The following is a 24,727-nucleotide window of genomic DNA, read 5'->3' as shown; positions in this document are numbered from 1 at the left end:
GAAAAAGTAGGCTGTGCATACGAGGTATAGGCGATAGTATGCTGTTGAAGCAGGGAGAAAACCAATACGCATGTGTAAGTGTCCATGTCCGGGAAATGTATAGGTTAACAGACACACAGATGTATATATAGATAAAAACATATATATATATATATATATATATATATATATATATATATATATATACACATAGCTATATTAATTTACATACACATATATATCCATATATATATATATATATATATATATATATATATATATATATATATATATATATATATATATATATATATATATATATATATACACACACACACACGGATATACTACGGATATATATATGGATAGATATATATATATATATACACAAACAACAGGTAGTGATATATACACATACACACAAAACAAACTATATGTCAGTGTAGATATACACATTCACATAAATAGGTTACTTCACAGGAATTAGGGGTAACATATTTACAGCCCGGGCATTTGTGACTGGGAGGTCCAATAAAGAAACGTTGTACCCCCCACATTGCCCAGCTAGGCCGGACAGACATACAGACAGGCAATACAGATCAATACACTGCCGCTGTCCAAAACACCCGTAGGAAAGGACCAGTGGGAGAGTTCTGCAAGGTCTACACTTTAAACATGGATAATGGTGTCCCTTGCGGGACCCAAAAATTCAGGGTATGAAAGAATCTGCTGACACTAATACGAGCAGGATGTAGGTGTACATGGAACAGTAGGTTGTGCAAGTGTGATAATACATGGGTTGGCAAAATGTACGACAAGTGTCCCGAGATGGGGAGAGTGGGCAATGTGTAGGGGTGTACTCATACCCCAGCTGCACACGCAGTAAGTATTTGTCACGACTGCTGTAGGGTGGTGCCAGGTAGGTGGACCATGCGTATGCATTAATGGGCTTAAGTGTGCAGGTGTTGGTTGGCAGAGATGTAGTAGGCCCGCCCAGTGGAAGTCATTAATATTCCTATGTGGGCATAGCATATGCCTACACCTCCCAAACCTGAAGAGCACATCTACCGGATAGTTTGTAAACCATCAGGGAATACATAGAGACCTACACAGTGCTGTGTACCCGATTAGCATGGACGTCCATAGTTATGTATCAGAATGTAACAAAGTCCAACTAAACACTGCCAGAACTACTGATATTAGGCGAACAGGTGGCGGAATACAGGTAATGACAGATGACAACATGTATGAGTCATAAGCGGCATATACCTCAAAAAACATGAATGAATACATATGTTCTGTGACTGTGAAAGTGTCTGGTTAATAGAACCAATCGTCTAAGTGTGTCCCACAGGGTGTTATGCATTGTTCCTGATACAGTGTTCATTCACACCCATTGGTGTGTGAGTTCTGCTACTGACGGAAAGTGCATAATCTGCTGACCACCTCAGGTAGATGATAGCATAATAGAAGAGGTTAAACACCCGTACGCCTGCGAGGGACACACCCGTCTGGGAAGTTGTGTCTTGCAAAATGACAGTTATGGCACATGGCCTGTGAGTTCGGGAATGGAGGCTATATAGTGTGTGTAGTGGTGTCAGACATCAATTTGTTGTATCAGTAACAGCTACATGTAATAGGAAACAGTATTATCAATTATAATGCTACATAAATAACCTTAACGTATGCAAACCGTGGAGGTCGTCTATGTACTACTGGCTGTGGGTCAGATCTCTCAACCAATTGGGGACAAATTTCAACAGAATCATGGACAAGTCAAGAAAACACAAGGACAATCAGGGACACATTTAAAATATTAGAGCTATTAACTGGAAACATTGACAGAATCAGAGCATATGAATTAATACACATTTTCTGAAGAAAAAGAAGTTTGTAACTCTTAATTATTGTCATTATTCATCAAGTGTAATTCACCACCTTTCCTCCAAACGTCACTAGTTTTAGGAGGGATTAAGTGGGACAGAGTTAAAATTTGAGTCAAAATCAGGGATGGCCCTGAAAATCAGGGACAGTTGAGAGGTATGCTGTGGGTATGTGTTGCCTTGACACATGTGATAGCTCTACATATAGGGTCTATAGGGCCGCCACCAGTGTGAACGGCCAAAGTGGAACCTGCTCTGTAGAACTGTCAGATGTACCAGGGCAGAACATACTTACAGCCATACATAGTACAGAAATATACATATCGGAACAAATCAAAGCGTAGTCTAGCAGTAGTATAGTTGCTTATGCTACTACATATGGCATATTGACGTGTCAGGTATACAAGACCTGTAACAAGCAACCAGTACAGACACCTACAACATGAGAAGATTCCCTAATCAGGACAGTTGCAATGGTTAGATTATTGTCCATACCACTCAACTGTCCCTGAATGTCAGGTACGTCCCTGAGTTTGACTGAAAGCCTAACTGTGTCCTTCTTAATCCCTCCTAAAAGTAGTGGCTGTTGAAGGAAAGGTGGTGAATTACACTTACTGACTAATGACAATAAGTAAGAGTTATAAACAACTGTTACTTCAGAATATGTGTATTAAGTCATATGCTCTGATTCTGTCAATGTGTCAAGTTAATAGCACTACTTTTGTAAAAGTGTCCCTGTTTTTCATGACCTGTCCATGATTCTGCAGAAATGTGTCCCCGATTGGTGGAGAGTTCTGGTATTGTCACATGTGATGTGTGATGAGGGACTGTCCCGTGCAAAGTGGGAAAGGTGTCACTCCTACAGTCTCCCATCGTGCAATCTGAAAGGTGGTCAACGTGCAGTAGGTATGTGGTAGCATGACCCAGCAGACAGCTGCGTTAACAAACTCAAGTCACATGTCAGCATTGCAGAGTATCGGTTCTCATGTATCAGGCAGATGGGAGCAGATTGTATGAGGAACACGCATATAATATGATTACGTCACTGGATAGACCGCCGAGTCCGTACAGTCGAATGGCTGCCGTCACAAAATGGTTACACATACCCGATACTGTAGTCATGTAGTCCGATGTAATACGCATCACAAGGGATCGCACACACCCAGCGTGAGTGACAAATGTAAGCGGAAATGTCGGAGAGCGAGCAGCTGTAAGCGTGTTTGTCTACCAGTATGCCAGTAGTGCTCTGTCAAAGAAATGTGGAGTCTAAACGTGTATAAGGTGCTGTGACCAGAGGTCAGCAGTGCTTAACACTGTGCAAACCTACACACAACAGCTCCCACCTGCTGGACTGTGCCTTACCCAGTTTGTATCCAAAGGCGTCGGCCTGTCTGCAAACAAAGAACCGCCCTATACACGTGATGGTAGAAGTACCCTGCGCACATAGCTCATGTGAATTAACAATAGACCATGGCATATGTACAGACAATAGACCGCAAACACCATACAGCGCAGACATCCAACAGTATAGCAATGTACTGGCAGATATGTCTGGACAACTGGTGTGTGCATGCCTGGCCGTCCTGTGTTTCAGTGTGTGAGCATGCCCAGTATGACTGTTACACATGTTGTAGACTGACAATACGGTCATGTATGTGAGCATGCAAAGTATGGTCAACTGTATTGCATGTCACATGTCCAGATAGTACTGTGTTGCTGACCCCTCCGTTCTACACAGACAGGTGGCATGCTGTGTCTGCAGGGTAGCTAATGGTCATGTGGCATTGACAGTTGCTACATGTCTGTATAGCGTGGGGGGACATGCAACCACAACCACAGTCCTACACAGCACCGTGGGTGGTGCAAATGAGTCTCACATGTGTAGGTGTTATGGGGGGCACAGCCAACAGTTGTACACATCTGCTGCTACTGTACTGGTCTGCCGGGTACTCCATGTCAGTGTATGGTCCTACCTAAATTGCTGGTTGGAGGGATACCAGGGTACATCAGTTCCCAGCATTAATTACCAGCACAGTGGTGTTGGACGTCCTATTACACAATCTACATCAAACAGCCTGGCCTGCTGTCATCTGTGTGTGCCATACGGGGTTGGGGTCAGTCATTGGGCATATCCATAGGCCATCGTATATCATTTGTCTGTATTGGTCCACATCTGTCCAGCTGCATGGAACGTGTATGGGCTGTACGGACACACATGATGGTCAGCCCATAATCTGCAGTGGATTAGGACACCTTGTGTACTATAGGCTACCATTGTGACCCCCGTATGTGCTACAGAGGTCATGGTGCCACTATGGATGTGTACTTTCTGCTGCCCTAACATTTGGCCACCACAGTCACTTGTATGCTCACATACATACCATAGCAATGGGTAAGTACACATTCTAATACAATTGTCACTTGTTAGTTCAATAGACATACCCTAATTGTATTACGGACTTGAGGACGGTGCTGGAGTGCTGCCTATGTCGGATGCACACAGTGCACCTCCCATACATGGCCGAGCACAGGTACTGTCATGTTTGGCATCCATTGTACTGTATGCGGGTCAGAGAGGGGAAATCCGTGGGTACCTACTGTGTCAGTGCATATGCCTTGTGTTGCCTCTTTGCCAAGGGCAGGTCATACTGTGTACGGGCTTTCGCTGACTGTGCCCTACTCAGGTAGTTCCTTCACCAAGTCACACTGTGCCTGTACAGGCCTTGGCAGTGGTGTTGGGCTGTGTGGCCCTGCCCCATGCTGTTCCTGCTGCAACTGTTACTGCAGGATAACATTGTGTAGCATAGCAAATACCATAACAACCTGTATGCATGTAGCTTGTGAATACTGCAGAGCCCCAACAGATGTGTCTGGATACCAGAACTGAAAACCGAGCATCCCAAACACATGCACATGTATATGTCTTGCCTGTGCATCCGCCTCAGTATGGTGTGAGTGTTCAGGTGTGTGTGCATTGCTGATGGGTGTTATAAGCCACTACACCAGTGTTTACCTAGCATCTCCCACTAGGAGACTGTAGGGGATGTCCATATAGGCACTGGTGTGCTGCAGCTGTGTCAGACGCCATATATCAGACACATCATAGCTTCCAGGGCAGACAGCACACATATTCAATCTCATGCCCTGGCCATCGCATATGGCCTAGCTGTTGGAGGGTATGCCCCTGCACTGACTGTAGGCCCTACCCTGCTCCCCGGGTGGTGCTACGTGTACAGGCTATAGCACCCAGTACCCCAGGGTACTCATCCATGTGGTTGAACAGATTCATATTGCTGGTCCACTAATCACGTGTGTGGAGGACCTGTACGTGCTCACTAGCATGTGTTGGCATGGCATCTGTGAACTGGTGCACTACTCTGGATGCAGATGCCTGTGAGATACCCATGATATCCCCAGTTGTGCTGTGTGAGGTACCTGTGGCTAGTACACCTAGGCCAAAACATCCCATGGTATCCACTGTGATGCTTTTCCCTCAGCCTGTTTGATGTGTTAGGCACAGGTTAACAAGCTGCTGCAGGAGGTCTCTGTCCACCCCATACTGCTCCAACATCCCCAGCCCATTTAGACCCTGGTAAGTCACCCTCGGTCTATAAAGTCTTATGTCACCCCAGTAAGGGTTGTTCGGCAGCATACACATCCTCACTGCCCCAGCCTCCTGCACATGTTGGTATATGTTGCCTGCTGCAGCCCGTGTCATTTGGTTGGACTGTGTCATGAAATGTCCCTGCAGTTATACACCGTTGGTGTAGAGTGTGGACGAAACCTGTATGTATGCTGCTTGCACGCATTAATGTACTGTTCATGTGCGGGCTGGCCATGTCATCAGCTGATTGTGCTGATCAACACCTGTTTGTGCAGCCTGTAAACCCTGACTACCCCATCACTGCTGTCATCCTTTCCAATGTCACCAGGCAGGTATAGACACACCCCTAGCTTAGGTGTGCTCAGGCAGGAGCACTCCCGAGGCACAGTTCTGCAATGTACGTACAGTATGCCTGACCCCCCTCCCATGCTGTCAACTATATTCGAGACCTGCACCTGGCTGACTACACACATACACTCCAGGGACCAGCAGCACACCCTGGTGATAAATGTGATACACCATAGTCAACCTCATCTGCATAGTATAGTCTTCTAATGAATAGTTATATGACCCATACCGAACCTCCAACATATTAACCACTGCTCTGTGTCACTCAGATCCACACACAACTGGCAACAGGTGCCTTACCATCACCATATTCAATGTCCCATTGTCTTCCCAGCAACAAAATAACCAGTGTCTACACGACTACAACTAGTGGCCCTGCACACCACAGACGATGTGCATTAACACCACGCCATGGCAGATATACATAGATCCCAGGTTATCACGTACAGCTCATCCAGCACAAATAGTCAATAGTGCTGATGTCCCCAGATGTATGTTCACATCTATGTCCACCTCTACATCTACATATATCACATATATTATTTGTATACATATATACATGGACATATATATATGTATATATAATACACACATATACATGTGCACACATGTAGATATAGCATTTATATCACAACAGTGAACCACATGACAGCAATACATTAGACAGGAATGGAAAGGAAACTACATGTGCCACCTGCATCATGTAGTGTTGCTAATATCAAGGCACGTGTGTTATGTTGCGACACACGGGTCAGAACGTAGCAAGGGTAAGAGTAGGGCTGCTGACAGTTACTCACCAGACCTATTGGTGAATGTATGCGTTGACAAACCAGTGTCTTGGCAGAATATGCGGGCTGTGGACACTATATAGGTCAGCAACAAAACAAACTGAACACATCCTGCAGCTAGCCACCCACAGATACCAACACATACGGTATAACTACCAAAACACACACCTGCCATGCCCTGGAATCGATCATCTACCTGTCTAGTCTACCACACTACAGCATTATGCAGTAACAGAATGCGCTACCGAGTTCCGGCATCACCACACTCCCACAGGCACTCTAGGCGGATGACATCATCCGCAAAGGCAAAGATGCCAATAGGGAATGTATGTGGTGTGAGCCATCTAAAAGCATTACTCTGTCCCCAGGCAGCTGGAAACACACACACACACACACACACACACACACACACACACAGAGGCACACACTTGGCAGGGCTGGGAGTTGAACATACACCTAACTACCTTATCACACTACAGCATTACGCAGTTACAGAACGCGCTACCGAGATTACTGAACACAGCATTCCCAGAGGCATACTTCTAGGTGGATGACATCATCCACAAAGGCAAAAATGCTGATAGGCAATGTATGTGGTGTGAGCCATCTAAAAGCATTACTCTGTCCCCAGGCAACTGGAAACACACACACACACACACACACACACACACACACACACACACACTTGGCAGGGCTGGGAGTCAAACATGCACCTAACTACCTTATCACACTACAGCATTACGCAGATACAGAATGCGCTACTGAGATTACTGAACACAGCACTCACAGAGGCATACTTCAAGGTGGATGACATCATCCGCAAAGGCAAAGATGCCCATAGAGAATGTATGTGGTGTGAGCCGTCTAAAAGCATTACTCTGTCCCCAGGCAGCTGGAAACACACACACACACACACACACACACACACACACACACACACACACACACACACACACACACACACACACACACTTGGCAGGGCTGGGAGTCGAACATACATCTAACTACCTTATCACACTACAGCATTACACAGTTACAGAACACGCTACCGAGATTACTGAACACAGCACTCCCAGAGGCATACTTCTAGGTGGATGACATCATCTGCAAAGGCAAAGACGCTGATAGGGAATGTATGTGGTGTGAGCCATCTAAAAGCATTACTCTGTCCCCAGGCAGCTGGAAGCACACACACACCCACACACAGAGGCACACACTTGGCAGGGCTGGGAGTCGAATATACACCTAACTACCTTATCACACTACAGCATTACACAGTTACAGAACGCACTACTGAGATGACTGAACACAGCACTCCCAGAGGCATACTTCTAGGTGGATGACATCATCCGCAAAGGCAAAGACGCCGACAGGGAACGTATGTGGTGTGAGCCATCTAAAAGCATTACTCTGTCCCCAGGCAGCTGAAAACACACACACACACACACACACACACAGGCACACTTGGCAGGGCTGGGAGTCGAACATACACCTAACTATCTTATCCAACTACAGCATTACGCAGTTACAGAACGCGCTACCTAGATTACTGAACACAGCACTCCCAGAGGCATACTTCTAGGTGGATGACATCATCCGCAAAGGCAAGGATGCCGATAGGGAATGTATAGAGAGTGAGCAGTCTAAAAGCATATTACTGTCCCAAGGTAGATGTAGACAAACACATGGCAGTGGTGTGATCGGGGCAACTGCCCATCTACGGAGCACTACAACAACACTACATAGATACGGGATGCCCCACAGACAGTACACCCTTCAAGACAGTCTACCAGTGTGTTCAATGTAGGCATCCATCGTGACGTGGAAAATGGACATCTGTTGCCTGGATGACCACCATCGCTATGCAGGATGTCAATGGCCATGCCCATACACAGAGGCACATCACCAACACAAGGTGTCACTGGGCATGCCCACACACTTAGTATCACACGTCCTTTTGGAATGTACTGTGTGTCCATCTACACAACGGCGTACTGGGCATGCTCACACACTTAGCAGTTGCAAAGGGCTGTCTTGTATGCACACGGATTCTAAACACGGAAGGGCGCAGTTTGGAATGTACTGTGTGTCCATCTACACAACGGTGTACTGGGCATGCTCACACACATAGCAGTTTCAAAGGGCCGTCATGCATGCACACGGATTCTAAACATGGAAGGGCACAGTGTGGAATGTACTGTGTGTCCATGTACACAATGGTGTACTGGGCATGCTCCACACAGCAGTTGCAAAGGGCCATCTTGCATGCACACAGATTCTAAACACGGAAGGGCACAGTATGGTGTTACTGTCCCCATGTACATGAAGGCCACTCACATGTACTGACCAGTACACACTCAGGAGCCTTTACAGATGTCTCAGGTTCAGATCACAGAGGTACACACCGCAGTTTACTATGTAGCCCTCAGACATCACCATGTCGTTGGACCAGCAATACACAGCCATACATTACCACAACACCATGTGACTCATGACCAGTGGACTGTACATAGGTCTACAGCAACTATGCAGACTACACATGTACCGACAGGGTTCCATCATGTGTTATGCATTGCAATGATACCACTGTACATAACCAGGTCGGCTCTACACATAACAGGGGTCCTGGGTCTTACACAGCTGTGACAGATGACTGTCGCTGTACACCAAAGAACACACGTTTGGATATGACATACATGTAATCTCAGTGGATATGTGCATGGACCACACACACAACACATATGTACATAGCATAGCTTTTGCTGTCCTGCATGCAGACAAGTGGCTACAGCAATCACACACACGCAAATGGAAGGTGGGTCCATGGCTATTGAATGCTAACAGTACATGAGGTAGCAATGTTGACCGAGGACACATTCCCTCTGTACTAGTTACCCATGACACCCATCATATCATACAACAGTCCATGTGTTATGTATGTCATCACACATGTCCACCAATTGCAATGCATACAAACATGGCTACATGACAGGCATGTAGGACCAACACACATGTACAATTTGTAGTGTGCATGCAGCTACCATGCATGTGCAGTAGCTGATGTATGTAACTCATCTGTGCCTAACTACAACATGCAGTTGCAATGCAGCCCCGTCATTGACACCTGTATATGGTGAAATACTGACAGTACAGTAGGATGTACATCAGGTATGGATGGATGTGTGTACATAAAGTGGTGATCCACCTGTGCAGATGGATGTTTGCCGGGGATGGCTCACAGGTGTGTCACAGGCCATCCTACCATTACATGTGCAAACAGTACACTATGTTACTGTTACTTGATGGTGAAGACATAAAACCTACACAGCGGTCAGGTGTTACTGACTGTAAGTCACTTGACACCTGTAACACTTACATCCTCCCATGTGCATATAGCAGCACAATTGCCAGAGGTAGCTTTGGTACACATAATTCGGCCAATACTGCTGCATGTCTGTCAGATGTATCATCATATAGCAGGTGTATCATTCACAGTACTGCCATGTGTGTTTGCTTGTGTGACCATATATGCCACATATGGTGGGGAATACATCCCAATTGTTACACACCCTGTACACTGTTGTAGAGATCTGTACACACTGCAGTGTGGAAAGCATGACGTAGACAGGGGTGGTGTGTGTATCACACACATATCAGCTATCCGTATGTGAATGACATTTGTGGTCTCCACAGTGTGTGTGTGTGTGTGTGTGTGTGTGTGTGTGTGTGTGTGTGTGTGTGTGTGTGTGTGTGTGTGTATGTATGGCTATCTGGTGCATGGAGTGCGGGTGTATGCTACCATACAGAACACACAGGATCCCTAACCCCTCATGGTGATGCAGTCTACTACCCTGTAGATGCCATCGGTCTCAGCCGTACTGGCTACCTGTACATGTTCTTTCTCTGTGTTGCGTCATGTGGGTGCACAGTACTGTGAGGGTGATTACCACATTGGCAGGGGTCCTCACCTCAACACTATGGAGTGTGCATTATACTGTTGTTAACCCCGTGAGTGTGGGCATGTTCCTGTAATGTGACAGGGTATTACTGCTACACAGTGAGGCCTCATGCTATCAAGTGGCCTCTAACGTTGTCATCGGCCGGACCGCTGTGTACAACCCCTGCACCATGTTAACATACCTGTGATGTGACCTGGTATGGATGTCAGGTCTCTAGCCACTCTAGCCTATTAAACAGCCTACATGATTCTGGATCAGTATATGTGTGGGCATCTGTGGTATGTTAGCCTTTCCAACAGTCAGGTTGAGGCTACGTATAGCATGCTGATATTGCCATACGTGCCTGTGAGTACTCCACAGTTACACATGGGAGACTGCAAACACTGCTACCTGTAGGCACATGCAAGTAGACCATACGGAGGGAACCAGGGCATCATTACCAACATGATGTTACTGTTGTTACTGAGACACATACTGTGAACATATAACAATGCATGCTAAACCTGTACTACATAGTATGTCTGGTGCGTGTCAACAGTACACAACTAATGTAATATACACTTCTCTTACTATTCTGTTCACCCTGTGCATCAGACCATTTGAGCATGTCCCTGCACCGATGGTGTGGATGACAGGGATGCAGCACAGGCTTCATCATATGCACAGGGTGATAATGTTTGCCAGGGACATAGGCTGCACCAATGGATGACATCATGTGTGTGGGGAAGGGTCGGTGATCTGATTGGACATGTCTATTCAGTATGAATGTGGGTGTTGTGGTGCCCTACAGATGTGTTTGCTGTGTGCGTGTATGTGTGCACACAGTTCTGCCTTTTGTGAGGCCTACACAGGGGTATTATTAACAGCTACAGATTGTACAGACCAGGATGTACAGCTCACTGTGTCCGACCATGGCCACGTGACCTGTGGTTGCCAGGGGTTGCACAGGCACTACCAGGCAGAGGTACAGGTTGGCTACTGTCTGACGACACATGTCCACTGGAACCGTTTCCCCACTGGGAACATCCAAGGCCACGTGGCCTGCTGTGTTCTGGTGTGGACAGCGCAGCACAGGCTGCACTGCTACTGCTACCGGCACTATGGGAGCAGGCATGTGAGGTGGCACGCTCACGGTGACCTGCACTAGGTAGTGTAGCTGGCCTACGTCCACGTGGCCTATGCCTCACTCCTACCAGATGTTCCAGCACAGACAGCTCACGCTCGCGGATTGCCATGCCAAGGTCAAGGATTCCGACCATGTCACCCAATCGCCTGTCCAGAACATCAGCAATCTGCTGTTGAGCATTTGCCAATGCCTGGATGTTGTCATTTAGAGTACGGATAGCATCCCTCTGCAGCCTCTGCCCTTCTCTGTTCTGCCAATCAGCACGTGCCTGTGCTGCCATTATAGTCTGGAACATGCATCTGGTGATACCAGCTGCTGCGCTCTGTCCTGCAGGTGCATGTCTTCCAGAGGTCCTCCTATGAGCAGCACCGGCCACATGCCTGTGTGGCACATCTGCAGTCATTACACTGACACCATGGTGTGGAGACACACCTTCTGTAGCCACCACACATTCCTGTTCCATGCTAACAGACGCTGACTGTCCTTCCTCTATGGCCACTGGTGATGTGGTATGTGTTGGCAGCAGAACTGTGGGAAAGAGGAGGGGACATAGCTGGGATGGCAACCATTGGCACAGATTCAGCCCCTGACAACCCTGCCTGTACTTCATGCATATGTTCATCACTGCTAGTATCTGTGGGGACACTAACATCAGATGGACCGCAGGAGGGTAATGCACCTACATCACCTGTGAATGCAAAGAAAGACTCTAAATTACAATAGACACACACACAGACACACACAGACACACCATGCATGTGATTTGACAGACGGCATGCAGCATGCATGTGATACAGCAGACGGCATGCAGCTCAGACATTAATAGTGTTAGTTAGCATACTTCCCTGGGGTGCACACTACAGCAAGCAGGTGTCATATCAGTAGCCATGCAGTTCACACAATCATGGTAGTAAGCATGCATCTCCATGATACACCATGTGGACAGAACAGGTTAACAGTACACATGGCTGACGTGACCTTGACATGTAATCTGTTGACGTGTGCATTAACATGCATACATGTCTGACACAATGGTGTCCTGACACATGTACAGCATTGTAATGGGCATCACATTGCAGTGTTGTCTGTATGCCCTACAGATAGAATGCATGTTTAGCAAATGTGCATGAGCATGGAAGGGTAGTGTGAGCTGTCTACATTGCTATACAGTGTGAAGAGCAGACACTGTGCCATTGCATGGCATCATGAGGCATCTATATTGCTATACAGTGTGTAATATGCACACATTACATAGCCATAACTGCATGCATACCCATGACATAACTGTGGATTGTGGCCCACGATGCTGAGGTGTATGCACACCAAACCATGCTGTGTCATGTAACAGGTCACTGGAAGACCTACAGATGACACCACTGCACAACTACTACAGAGTCTTAGCTGCCTGGCAACCTTGTCCACAAATGGCAGACTTGTCAATTCACCATGTCCCACATGACATTGATGTACCACACACATGAGGTGCGCAGCTAACAGTGATGTCCTACAGCAGCAAGGGAAATGAACAGTATCTGTGGCCTGATGTAGTATCAATGTCTGTGGAAGCTGTACAGGTGACTACTGTCATGCTATGACACAGTCGTGATGTTCAACACATCTTATATGGTAGACTTAAGTGACACCTCCACTAGCTTTGCACAGGCTTTTAGGATGTCCAGTGTACCACATCAACTGTATAATCAGTCAACTAAGGCTATAATTGGACCATGTGTGGACAATGTGCAACAGGGTGTATACACATCACATCTACTGTGTGGCTACATGTCTCTGGCCATCCCCCATGGCCACGTGTGAACATGTATTGGCCAAATGTTTGTGATGGCCGTCTATCTCACATGTCTGTGTTGTTCTATATGGCGTACACCCATAGATGTCAGATATGTCACCATCCACAAGGCTATGCAGACAACGGGTTGTATGTTTGGTATGTGGGGTATGTGTTATGGGATAGTGTGACAATATTACAGCCAGAACACTACGTGTCTGGGACATGTCAGATGGCACATCACAATGTGTGCACCCATTGCAGGGGCATATAACACAATGGTGACTCCTGTGGGCTCCCATATCCCAGCTCACTGTGTGGTACTGTTTGCATGCCGCATGTGTTGTTCCAATGTATAGTACATATGCCTACATTGTACAGCACCTCCACCATTGTATGCACAGCTGTCCACACATGTAGCAATGACAGATACTGTGGTTTCATGTTGGTGTATCATTTCATTTGTATATATTGCACATGGGTAGCCAGTGTGAATGATGGGTGATGCGACCTGTATATCGTGACTGGACCGAACATCAAGTGTACAAGTGTTAACTGGCCACATGGCGAATAGATCTATGCTTTAACATGCCTGATACTGATGACAGTCTCACCTGCAATGGACTGATGTCTGTGCAGCACGCCAGAGGTACCTGTATATGGGTGACACAGCAGTTTGAACATTATCCATGATTGTATGACAGCCACAGGGTGCACTGTGCATGTTAACACATTCGCCTGTACAATAGCATATAGTATGCACATGTGTGCATACACAGGGTAGCATACTGTAGTATGCAGCATGTGTGTCAACATACCTTGCATATGATGTTACATTATATAATGTACAGTGACACATGCAACTAAATGGGATATTATAGTCATATGTGCAGTACTGACTTACCAGGCAACTTCAGGCTCATTGTTTGGGAGACACCCACCTCCACGATGGCAGCTAGTGTTTGTGGATGCTGTTCTGAGGGTGTCCCCAGACTGGCCAGTAGCTCCTCGGTGTGTGTGAGTGGGGGCTGGGTTGGTGGCCCACCACCTGTTCCACCTTATTCCCTGGCGATTGCAGTGGCACGCTGTTTTGCATGTTGTACAAATCTGTGCAGTGTCTGCGCACCTGCTGGTAGTTGCGGTTATGGCCACCCACATCATTCACCCTCCTGCGAAGATCCTGCCACAGGTCGTCATGCTGCTGGGCATGCTGTGGCACATGGCTGAACAACACCTCATAGTTCTCATGGAGGTACGGGATGAGGACATCATCCTCCTGGCAGCTGTACGCTGGCAGGCGTGAATGAGGCATTATCCGTAAGACATAATGATGGTGACAGGTCACAGTATCAGAGATGTACAGAGATACTGCTGCACATACATTTCTAGTAAATCTAGTACATCTGCACAGTTATCTTTGCAAATCATCATGACACTGACATGACTGACATGTTTGTGTCACACACATGTAACACCCGTTATGCATTGGATATCATCACCATATATGTGTGTCACCTCATTACATTGTTCATACTCCATGTGAATGCTGTCTTGATGTGGGCATGTCTGTTTGCCTGCACTGGTGTCCTTACCTATCAGCACATGCCTGGATGTGTCCACGGTAATGCTGTTGATCTTGATGCTGTGTATATGTCACATATTAACACACACACTGCCTTAATGGACTTGAGCAGTGACAATGCACATATACTCATGGAAACCTTTACATGCATGTGTTTTGCCATATACATCTACACGGCACTGTACAGCTGTTCAACATCCTGTCACAGATCGCCTGTATTGCACATGTGATAGACATGGGACAATGGCTAGTCGGATGTCATTCGCAGGGATGGTTATCAACTATAGCATGTACGGGCAAGGTTTCCTAGCTGTATCCGACAGCCATTTTGCCACCGCGAGGTCCATCAGTGCCACATTACTGATCCAGACAGTTGATAATACATCTACCATGCGGTCTTCACTCCATGTATGACAGAGATGACATGTGCAGCTTTGATGGACAGGGTTGCATGGTATGGCGGGAGTATGTCACATGTATGGCACAGGGATCTGTCCAGCATGTGGGGATCCTAGTAGTAGGGCGGTGGCTGTCCATAACGTATGTCTTTCAGATCAGGATATGTACATGTAACATGTCCAACATCATAGTGTAGCACATGTCTTTATGCAAGGTAGCCAGCATGCTGCATAGTGGAGGTAAGGATTGTGAAGGCTGGTATTGCCCATCCATGCATGGCCAATACCCCTTAAAGGTGATATGTGATCCAATATTAGTCACCCGAGTGCTGAGTATGCCTGTCCAATGATCTCCATGCTCATGGATGGCACCCTGTCATGACATGGGTGCCTTGTATGACTACCTAAGAGGCCTGGAGATGTCACCAACTCAGGGAGATGAACTGCACAACACCATCTCTTACACAGTGTCCATAATGTTGACCGCAGCCTAGGTGGTAGTTAATGGGTACAGGGATATTCATCTAGTGGTGACAATGCTGATATCTGTCAGAATGTGCACATATGTCACACACCTCACCCACAAAGCCCATTCTGTATGTTGTTCACAACAATGAGACAGCTATTGCTCATAGGTCATGGCCATTCACATCCTTACATACACAGATGCCTCACATTTATCTGTGTGGTATGGGCTACAATGAGTGGGGAGTACAACACATTAACCCTGTTTTACTGTAGCTGGCACTGGTGTGATATGCACATGTCACTCTGGCACCTTTTGTAGTGTTGATTTTGTCAACAGGCCACTGGTAGAACACTCCTGTGACATACGAAGGTACATGTAGTCAAACATCCGTACTGTCATCTACATCTGTACTGCTAACATCTACATTGATAATGGTTCATGGATTTGCAGACCATACTCAGCAGGGTAATAGTGCAGTGCCACCAATTATGACTGTTGTCACCACCTGTGGGTTAATATTATCCAACACCCTATCCGTATTGTATTTTCATGCTCAGCACTTGTTCAGAACTTGTGAGCACTTCATGAGCTACTGATTAATATAGCACCCATTCCACACCATTTCTCACAAGTACACTGTCTGTCCTTACATTTCCAGCTTGCTTACAGTACAACAGCTGTTGTACACACGTAACTCACATATCTTGTGAGACATGGTTGTATATACAGGCATGTCCAACTGTCACGTACCAGTGCTATTGCCTGTCTATAGGATGAATATGGCGTACATGTGGCAATAGAGCAATTGTCTCATGTACACAGTCAATGCTCACCTCCCAACATACGACACTATAGCCTGTGGGCAATGCACATATGCAGCCATGCTGGGGGTAATGCTGTCACCAACCCTGACTGAACCTGACAATCATGTGGGGATGTGTAACATTTGCAACACACCCCACTCATCACATAGTCTCACAAGATCTCCACCACCACAGGCCACACATACGAGTACAACTTGTGCAGTACCTCTCCATACTCTGTGTAGGTACCAAAGGCAGGCCCCCATCACCAAACACAGCAACAATAACTTATAGCCCACAGACTCATGTGTGCCCATCACATACAGCCAATAGGGTGTTATAACATAACACACCAGTTATAGGTGACTCCGTAGGTGGTCACACTGCTGTCCCACTCAGCAGGCTACACAAGGCGATAGTCACTTACATCTTGCTGTCGGGTAACTGGTTCTGCAACATAACCTATGCACCCATGCCACACCTCACCAGGTACAATTTGACTGTCATTCTCCATGTTAGTGTGACTGCCCTGAGATGCAACTTCACAGACTACATGTGCAGGGACATGCAATAGCTCACTGGTCTTGTAGCCCTGAAGGTATGGGCCAAGCCCTGGGGAGCATTATGCATTCATCTGGACCTGATACCACTGTACAATGACTGACTGTGTCACTTCAACAGTTGCCTATGCTTCTGCTGTCATTCCACAGGCATCTGGTATCTGTCCGCTTTGACTGACATGGTCAACAAAACATGATGCTTTGGCACAGATGACCTGCACCTGTCAGCCTTGGGAGTACAGATAACATGTAAGGCTCTTGCTGCTTCTATACTGCCTGTCTTGCACAGTTTTCAATAACATTCACCACCAGAATGGGAACAGGCAAGCAAAACATGGGGTCATGTGACGCAATGCTTGACATCTTCATCTCTGACGCACGCAGGCAAGTCACTCCTTATAATGGACCACTTCAATATCTCTGCAGTGACTGGGACCTGCCTCTAGGCTCTGCAGAGCACACCTGCAATGACAGGTTATACACAGACCACACCTTTCAGTCATGTAACCTGGACCGGCACACCCACGGCTGAGGTGTTCCCATAGTCCACTATGTTGTACACACATCCTGGCTAGTTACTTAGCACAATGCATCAGAGATGCTCCACGTGCAACAAACTGTGGCCAGAACTGCTATAAACATTGTAACATGCTACGGATTCAACAACATACCCTACGGTTACCAGACTTCATTTCTTGGTGTACTGGACAGTATGGTTCAGACAGGTACTACTGATGTGAGACTGACACTACCCCACACTTAACTGGGAAGGCCACTCATCTAACGACACATTAGGCCAACACTGTCCGGGATTCATAACCTCCACTTGGCTGGATCAACCATACACACCACCTCCAAGACCAACAATATCCTAGACATGGACACTACCAACATGTGACTGGTGTTCCACACCTGGGGTTATCCCCTCGTTGGTGGATTCCAAACATATTCTAATCACCCTTGTTATCCACATCCCGGCACCACACCCTTCACGGCATACACAGTACAAGAGTACTACAACGCCTACTACAGACATCCTATGACAGCAGTAGTTAATGTCATGACACCCGTGCAGATGGACAATGCACATACAAACACTGAAACATACCCCAGTGCACTTCATTAGCACTTACACGACTGCATGGATCATGCTATTCCACACAGAGCCATGATGGTACCCACCAGATAACGGATGCCACTCTGGGGGTCCAGTTCCATGGACATAATTTACAACAACAGATGGAGGCTGTTGCAAAGTGGAGTACAATCCCATGGGTGGGGTATCTCACTGGTCAGCCTCAGTAGGGCTACGGGATCCCTCATCACATACTCCGAACCTAGCTATGTAAACATTACTGCGACACATTCCAGGGTGTACCACAAGGCATTATGGAGGTATGTCAGTAGTCAATGGCAATACCCACATCTGCTCTGACATACAACAGTTACTCAGGAACATTACAGAACCAAGTGATGTTGGCAACATGCTGGCGGATGGGTTCAATGCTAACATTACACCCTCTCATTCCCTACAGGGCCACAATCCATGCAGGAACATTGCGGTGTCCCTGCGCTCACAGCTACACTGTACTAACCTGCACTCTATAAGGCCTGGAATACTGACTCCATGTGATTGTCCAACATCCCAGGCTGTGATTTACACAAACATCTAAAAGACATGTCTCTCCACTTGGCCACCATATTCAGTAATAGCCTTGTATCAGACATTCTGGCCCATGAATGGCACACAGCAACAGTTATCACACTCCACACAGGTGGTGCCACAATGCACAAAAGGGACTATTGCCCTATACACCTAATTGGACTGTTCTGCAAGGCTATGGGGCACATCATCATGGAAGTCATTCACAGAGACATTGGTGGGCTCCGGTCATTTGATGCCACCCAGGCTGGAGTTGTTAGGGCCAGAGCATGGCTCCTACACCTGGTGGACTCCTTTGATACAGTTACCAGAGTAGTTGATGATGGTAAGGGGGTCCACACAGCCTACATTGTCCTCTCATTGGCTTTCAGCACCGTTCTCCATTCTGGTATTGACAACATACACATCCACCTGCACATCGACCCCTATGTCTCAGGATGTTATGCAAAGTGGCTCACGGACAGGACACACACAATGAGGGTAGCATACCATAGTACCTACTGTATTTTAGTTACACTTGGTGTACCACAGTCCTCAGACATATGGCCCCTCATGTTCAGTATATGCTTCCCTGAGGTACAGGCTAGCACAGAGGGACTTTCCCTGACTAGCTTTCCAGACAACTGCATACAAAGTGCCATGATTGATCCACCAGCTAATACTGACTTCCTCCATAAGGGTGTTACTGTGATGGATACCTGATATCAATATCATGGCCTCAAGCTGCATGACACAAGGTGCATGAACATCCCCTTTGCATTACACCATTCACCCACTGACTATCACATAGGTGGTAGTCCCCTACATACATGTCACATTGTACGTGATCGTAGTACACATGTATGTCTCACCCACTCCTTTGATAACCATATTGCCACTGTGGCGTGGATATCCTTCTACGTGGCCACACTTATCTGTACTGGGTTTGTAACTGGAACATAGGCACCCATTGTACCTCTGAACTCCAGATGTATACACACATTCAAGGGTACAACACCCCGTTTAGGGTGTACCTTACAGAACAGCTATGGCTTTACATACCACAACATTAACACGCCATGATGTTTATTGAGCTCCGACAGTTGACGTATGTGGCAGAACTACGGACACCATGTCTGTACACATTTGCATACTACATACTCAGGGGTGACCTCTGCTGAACAGACAGGTCCCATGTCCACAACAATATTCATGGATATACTCCACATAAGCGACATAAACAAAAGCCACTGTGAGCAACATGCTCATGGATATATGCACACACACAATGATGAGTGGGATGTGCTTGAGGGTTACATTCCCAAACCAGACACTCACCATGCTTTGGAAAATGATTCCTATGTACATCACGCAGGGACACTCAGTAGCACTGTTCATGTGATACCTCACTTGGGGGATGGGAGACACGCATGTACGCCAGGGATCACTGCAGTGGCTGTACTGTGCAGATGTGTAGGTAACACACGGCTCTGCTGTTCACAGGCAGGACACTACCCTAGAGAGGTGCCGCTGGTGTAAACACTGTAGTTGGGCTTACACATAGACTTGCCAGACTGCATAGTACCCCACTATGAACCTGTGAAGCTATTGCATGTCATTTGTGCATGGTTAATTGAGTAGCTCTTCCATTTAGATTAGCTATCATGCTGTTACAGTGTCCCATGACTACAAGCCATATGTATCCTGTTATTGTATATTGTACATGACAATAGACAATACCTTTGGTATGCATGATATGCCTGTTATGCTGTGTAGAATATCTGACATATCTACCAACAATACTGTACATTACACATATTTTACATATTATCCCATAATGCAAAGCATACTTGCACAGCGGGACTACCTCAGACATGTCATTGTCATTATATGCCCATACACATGCCTACTGTGACAGTATATCAACATATACTATCCCCTGCTATGGCACGTACTTGTTGGACATATCCTACCACTGACGGAGGGTGGTATGGAATTGTTCTGTTTAAAGCCCTCATGTAGCATCCCTTGTGGTGTCTGTGATGTTTACCTTGTGGTCCATTGCAGGACACACAATTTCTACAAGCGTTACTATGCTCAGCAAGACATCACTACATAATACCTTTTCCCACTTTATGCATTGCGGACACTTTTAATTAATACAAAACAGGCTATACATACACTTACATGCTGAGTGTTCTACATAACTTGTTATCATTCCAGATTTTCGTATCTATCTCTCTTACACTGTTTAAACAGTTCTGTGGTATGAGCATACGGTTTGAATGTCTGGCAAGTCATCCTTATATACGTTGATACCTGTAACATGTGGTTTCCTGCCGCCAATTGGTGTTCCTGAGTGAATTATTACTTGCACATCAGCTGTGCAGCTACTCCATTCACCAATTATGCGGCAACAGTGGGGTATAATTGAATTCTCCACTTGGGCATTGCCCATTTGCCCTACCTTCGGGGAGGCGGCCTGTATTGTGTTTTGTTGTGTGTAATTGTAACTGCTATGTGTAGAGACATGGATAGTTTAGATTCATGTCCCCAGTGGATTGTGTGTGATGGCTAGAGTATGTGGTTCTACATGTGAGTGTACCTGTCATCCCAACCATCTGATAAGGGACTATTGCAAACAAAACCTGTAACATCGCTGTTTGTTCCATTATACAATGGCTACGATTTCACATGGCGCCTTTAAAATGTGTCTCTCACAAGGTATTTTAACACTTCTGCCGATGTAATTGACTGACTGGATGTTTGTGCTGTAATTACAGTCTGTATTGCTATAGTTTCATGTGTGGGGGATGTAGGTGGGTTACCGTAGCATATATAGGTTTGTGGGGCTTGCATTTCTACATATTCCATATATGTGTGTGGGGTCCTTCCCTAATTAAAGACCTATCAGTTAGTAGACTTTTGTTATGGGCATATACATTGAGCCATTGTTAATTGGTTTCTATATAGTATGCAGGTGAGGTTGATACTTCCATACCTCTGGAATTACAGTGATATGTAAAGGAATGTTACTAAATGACAGCTGTCCCGTGTATTTCTGTCCCAGATATTTGCACTCATTGCAGTTGTGTTGGTAACTGAAACTCTTTGGCATGGGCTGCCACCTTTTCAAATGGCCATTGTGGGACACTTGCGGGACACACATCGGTGTTTACAGGCCGACACATACCCACGGTCAGTACACAGGATAGCACATACTTTTATCCTCAATACATACTTATTGTTGTAGGACTTTGGCTACTTATCATATTGCATGTAACATTTACGTTTCTTACATACAGGCATAAATATTTAATGCAACTATTACATAATATATGGGACATAATAATGTCCTACAATCTCAGACATTTGCCCTTTTTAATCTTTTATGGCAGGACACAACTGCCCAGAGAGGGGCTGTCCCTCCTAATGTGCGACAGGTGGTAATCATATGCCTACGGCTAGCTATAACCACACCTACCGTAATGATCTACCTCCGAGTTGGCACTAACAGACACATGATGCAGACACACACACATACACATTACAGTCACATGGACATGCACACGGCACCCTCAACACACACATACACAGACTACAGCAATCACAAACACAGTTGAACACAGTACCTACGTGGACCGCAACACCAGCAGCGGTAAGTAAATGTCCCTTCATATCGTGATAATATTACTCGCGGTTCTAGTGTTCCAGTACTGTGTTCTTTCAGTCTTTCAGCCTCGTGGTTATGCGTGTCGGTATGTGACACATTCCATAGTTGGCGGTATGCTATTTATTTGTACCTCCATGGTTGTGTACATGTCGTTGACCTATCAATATATTTGCAGATATTGGTGAATCCATATATATATCAACATATATTAAACCACGTGCAAACTTCGGACTAAGCCGAAAAAACAGACTTGAAAACTTGAAAGGACAATGAAAGTAGAATAATCCACAATAGAGGCAATAAAAACTAGCGCTTTCTTTCACTTTATTTTCCGTGAACTTCTTCAGAAACAAAGACAACAAGCCCCCTCATGCTTGTGTCTTTTATAAAGTACATACAGGAAATGATGTCATCAATTGACTTTTTCTATCAGCAGTAAAAACTATTTGTAACAATAAATAAAGTTCATTGTCAAACTACTACACTCATGTCATTGCGAAACGCCACATGCAAAACGCAAGTAGTAGTTTGACAATGAATTTTGCATTTTGTATGTCAATATTCAGATTTTCATTATAGAAGTATATGGAATTAGATATGGATTTAATATTAGTTTTGTATTGATTTTTTGTGGACTACAGAATGGTTTTGTAATGTTTTTAAGAAAGTATGACAGTTTTATGTAAAATGAGTGACAAAAAAGTTAGTATTTCTTTCATTTTGCAACTTTATTTGTCGGGTTTGAAGATAGCTTACATCTGATGTTTTCAAACAAGCAGATAAAAAGAAAAAATACACTAAATATAATGTATAGTTAAGAAGATAATAACATCTATGGCATCAACTGCATTTATTTATTGTTACAAATAGTTTTTACTGCTGATAGAAAAAGTCAATTGATGACATCATTTCCTGTATGTACTTTATAAAAGACACAAGCATGAGGGGGCTTGTTGTCTTTGTTTCTGAAGAAGTTCACGGAAAATAAAGTGAAAGAAAGCGCTAGTTTTTATTGCCTCTATTGTGGATTATTCTACTTTCATTGTCCTTTCAAGTTTTCAATATCAACATATATCTCTCTAGCACCCTTTCTATCTGTATTATATATATGTATATATATATATATATATATATATATATATATATATATATATATATATATATATATATATATCTGACAGAGAGAGTGACAGGCAGAATTCACCTTTCATTGTGTACTTGTCGGTGTATACTGCTTCCTGGACTCTGCACGTTTGTGTTTGAACCTGTCACATTACACACCTGCCGTAGGTACATCTTGGCTACCATAGTGTTAGGTGATTGTATACATGATTGCGTGTTCTACTCCTGGCAGTGGTCATTTTACTCCTCAGAGCAGGCACTATTAGTACAGGGGTGAATAATGCTGGTTTCACCTGTTCTGGACATCATTGACCATTATCTGCGCGATATTCAGAGAAGCTTAGCCCTGTTTCGCGCATATCCGTATAGTCATATTTAAACGACGCTTACCAGCACTGGGAAACGCATATTCCTGCTAACGTGTGCTAAACATGATCTGATGACCTGCATCCGACATGCATTATTCGTGCCTTCGGGATTACGCTACATCCTTTGCAGGACGTGGGACCGGGAACATGCACAACGGTCACTGCATTTACCACTTGGGCATCTGGGATTTGTACGCGTGTTATGGTGTTTTGTATGTGGAGTATACTACGGCTGTTACTCCATACTGCAATCACATGGGTAACTCAGTTAGTTTACATATGGATGAGTCTAATTAATGGTATGTCCATGTGATGTTTACTGGATGTGCTCCAGAATTGGGTATGTATATCACAGTGAGCCACACACGATAATGTGCTACACCTTCAAACGACCATAGGTGGAGCATGCTGGGGTGATGGATACCTGTCAGGGTACACCCCATGCCTTGACACGACATCCATGATTACATTATGTGGAGCCCCTCATTAACGCAGCAAGGAATCCGTGCAAAGTGTGTGGAGAACAGTGCTTACACACATGTGATCCCGTGATTGCCTCTGCTCCACTGAGTGAAAGTTGGTTACTCGATGTTGTGGCAACAGCAGACACTGTTTGCCTCGTTTGGTGTATGGCCTC

The sequence above is a fragment of the Protopterus annectens genome, chromosome 13.part0 (assembly GCF_019279795.1).
Source record: "Protopterus annectens isolate FY-2018-M chromosome 13.part0, PAN1.0, whole genome shotgun sequence".
In the NCBI taxonomy this organism is placed as follows: domain Eukaryota; kingdom Metazoa; phylum Chordata; order Ceratodontiformes; family Protopteridae; genus Protopterus; species Protopterus annectens.
The sequence above is the reverse complement of the archived record's forward strand: the minus strand, read 5'-3'. Positions refer to the sequence as shown.